The following is a 3,822-nucleotide window of genomic DNA, read 5'->3' as shown; positions in this document are numbered from 1 at the left end:
GGTGGCTTAAAACTCACACCAGGCGCATGTGCGTGCATGCCCAAGATCCCGAGAGGAGAATGGAGGAGAAGGGATTGCGGCGTAACCATCCCCACTGGGGGGTGATTTCTCACTTTCTGTCTGTCTCTCTCTGTCTGTCTGGCGAGCGCACGTGCCCTATATCGAAAACCTCTCAAAAAAAAAAAAAAAAAGTTTGGTTTTCTTACCTGTTAAAGGAGGCAAATAGTTCTCATGATGTGAAAGTTAAACATAGTATATAGAAACAGATTCAGTGCTAAAATAAAGATGAAAAAAGACCACTAAAACACTCACTGTGTCCTACTCCGTGCCACAAATCCCAAAGCCAATAGGAAACAGAATCAGAGTGTGCAGAGTGTGATGTGTGTAAAAGCAGCAGACCCTCGAGTCCACCCTCTACTTCTCAGTGAACCAAGAAATCCTAACCTCGTTATGTCATTGCTCATCTGTCATTCATTCTACCACTACTCTATTTTCAGAGGGTCTTACATTAACACAGATTTTAAAATGTTACTGATTTCTCCAAAGTCAGGTGTTTCTTTTCCAAAATTCCCTCAAGAGAGACATACCTTTGGCTGTGATGAAACAGGAGGAGTACTAATCAAAGGTTTGATGGGGCCGGTGTTAGTTTGAGGTGTGCTTATTCTTGGAGACACATATGATCTTGGGGATGATGCATCAGACGTTAAAGACATTGGAGACTGATTAGAGGGCTGGGCTTGTGTGGAGAGCTGAGCGGCTTGAGAAATGAGAGACGTGATGTTGAAAGCAGATGGTCCAGCAGTGAGGAACCTATGAATTATAGACTGCAGGGAGGCTTGTGTTACAGCTGCTGTAAGGACTTCACTTATTTTGGATATGTCCACATTAGAATTATTTAGCTGAAGTGTGTGGCTTGCAAAGCAGGAAGCAACTGTCTAAGGAGATTTGGGTCCTGAAGTAATGGAGGTATTGGCGACTGTGGAACAGGAGAAACAGGGACTGCTGAAGCAGATGTTGGAGGTGCAGATGTGGGATTCAGTCCAGAGGCAGAAGACGTGGAAGGAGTTGTGCAAGAATGTGTTACAGATTTATCTCCTGATGTAGATTCTTTTCTTTCTGTTTTCTGTGCAGGGACAGAAGATGTGGGTGTAGGCAGTTTTGATAAAGCAGATGCTCCATTAGCATCAAAGGATTTCTTTGGCTGGTTTCAGACTGTAGCGTGAATGGACTAAAAGAAACAGTGCGTGGGGTAGCAGTTGGATGAACCACTGGTTTGATGAGGTGCTGTACTGGCGCAGAACTACTGTGAGTCTCTGCTCCTGGCAGTCTGTAGTCTCTCATTGTGTCTGCTTGTTTGAGACAAAATATTCTGTGGGAGCAAACTACTGGCATCACTGGAATGCTTGTCTTCCATTCCACTGGCAAACCCACTAGCAGCTGTTGCTTGCATCACCTTCTTCTGTAATCTCTATCTTTTGGGAAGCTATTAACTGCCATCTTGTTTGCTTCTTTTTGTCTCTGTTCTCTAAAATAAAAAAAATTAAAATTAAAAAAAAAAAAAAAACTGTTCTCTTTCGAGCCGCTCTTTTGTGTTTTCCCACTGTGAAACTTCTGTTTGACAATTGTAGTAGTATTTTTTCCTGGAAGAGGGATATGCTCAGACCAGTCATCTGCAGAATCATAAGGTGCACCTGAAGTTTTGCTTGGATTATTGCTTGGATTTTCGAGCCGCTCTTTTGTGTTTTCCCACTGTGAAACTTCTGTTTGACAATTGTAGTAGTATTTTTTCCTGGAAGAGGGATATGCTCAGACCAGTCATCTGCAGAATCATAAGGTGCACCTGAAGTTTTGCTTGGATTATTGCTTGGATTAGAAGAATGTGAATTTGAACTATGAAGAGCACTGTGGTTGTGTGAATTTTCTTGTGGAGAGTAACTGGTCCCACCATCCCTCTCTCTAACTCTGTGAGTATGCACATTTTTGGCCTTACTGTGACCTGTGCTGTCACTGTATTTGTTTTCAGGACTATCAGATCTCGGCAACATTTTATGTGGTGGTGAAGGATCTGCGGCGTCTCGCATCTTTTCATGTCCGTGATCACCACTACTGGGGTGACTCTTCGATGAATACTTAAGTGCCCAGTAAGGCTGCGAGTCCCCCCTCGGGTCGTGACAGCTCGGCTCGCTCCAGCCTTCCTCTTCCTCTGAGGCCTGGCACGCCTCTTCGCGACCGTCTCCCCTTTCCGATCGATCGCTGCTGCTGCTCCTCACGCAGGAGCCTGGCCCCCGCCGTCCTGGTTTAGGGGTAGTCCTGCTCGGGGCCTGCTCAAGGCCGGTCCGTGGGGATGCGGGCTGTGCAGAGAGGGAGCCACCTTCGGGAGGAGGACGGTGGGGCGTGAGGGATGCCATCGCCTAAATAAGGGAGGCTGCGGCAGCTGCGCGTGCGCCCCCAAATCCTGTTAAATTCTCTAATTCTGGTGCTTTTTTGTTTGTTTTTAGTTTTTGCTATAGGCTCTGTGTGCTTGGCCAGAGAGAGAGAGACAGAGACAGAGACAGAGAAAGAGAGGAAGTGAGAAATCACTCCTCATAAGGAATTGCCATGTCACAATCCCTTCTCCTCTATTCTCCTGGCATTCTGTGCATGCATACACATACACTTGGCATGATTTTCAGGCCACTGGGTCTGGGACTAGAACCATGATGGGCTGTGTGGGAGTCCAGCACCTTATGCACTATGCCACTTGCTGGCTGTCTGATTCTGATCATCTTTTAAGATGAGAGGTAACCAATCCAGAGACAGAAATGGGCAATAGGCACTCTCACATCCTGTTTATAGGAAGTGAATTGGTATGACCTTTTGGGGATATAAACTAGGAAGTACTTATCAACATTTAAAATATGTATATACATATCCTTTGAAATAGTCTCTTCCAGGAATTCATCTTCTAGAAGCATTTGCACAATTGAGCAAGAGCATATAGAAGGATGCTCATTGATGTAAGTTTAGGGTGGTAATGGCAAAAATTGGAGTGAGCCTAATTGTCCATCATTGAATGATTCATCTATGTGATGAAACACCTATGAATACTAAAATAGAACAAGGTAAAGCTATGTATACTGACACAGAAAAATGTTTATGATGTATTAAGTAAACAAGCAAATTTTAAAAATTTGTTTCTTCCAATAAGAGAGAGAAGGAAGGCAAGAGAGAGAGAGAGAGAGAGAGACATCCCAGCATCTTCACACTGCAATTCACTCCCAGTTTCAGCCAGCCCAGATCACAAACACACGTGTATGCCTCGTGTGTGCCTGGTGTGCTCAGGAAGGTTTCGGAACATGAACATAGGACCTTTCTTACGTGGGTACCATGCGTTACCACAATGCCATGTCCTGACTTCTAAAGAAGCAACAGAATAATGTTCAGAACAGTCTGTATAATATGATCCCATTTTTCCTAAAAACACTGAGATAAATATGTTGAATATGCACATGCGAAGTTCTAAAAGAATATATGTGGAATTGTTAACCCTGGTAGTTTTGGGTAGGTAAGATTAAGAAGCACCCTCAATTTACACATTTATAAAGTGTTAAAAAATGTCCCCAATGAATGTGCATTATGTTTGTACTAATAAATTGTGAGATTTTAGAAAAAGCACAGATGTTCTTAAGGAGATCAGTTGGTCACTGATAGTAAAGGTAAGATAGGAAAAGCAGGTCAAAGCAAGGCAGGAAAACATGCTACAGACTTCATTGTGAGACAGAGTGGTATATAGTTTATATGTATGTGAAAAGGGATGGACAGGGCCTTGCCTGGTTGGTACCT

General features: G+C 43.7%; 1 pseudogene; it reads right to left on the bottom strand.

Annotated features, from left to right (window-relative positions):
• Positions 1 to 2,243, bottom strand: part of LOC102496338 (WW domain-containing adapter protein with coiled-coil-like) — a 3,627-nt pseudogene extending 1,384 nt beyond the window's left edge.
• Between the last annotated feature and the right edge of the window lie 1,579 nt (positions 2,244 to 3,822).

Source organism: Tupaia chinensis, unplaced genomic scaffold, assembly GCF_000334495.1.
Source record: "Tupaia chinensis unplaced genomic scaffold, TupChi_1.0 Scaffold000100_1, whole genome shotgun sequence".
NCBI lineage: Eukaryota > Metazoa > Chordata > Mammalia > Scandentia > Tupaiidae > Tupaia > Tupaia belangeri.
The sequence above is the reverse complement of the archived record's forward strand: the minus strand, read 5'-3'. Positions and strand labels throughout refer to the sequence as shown.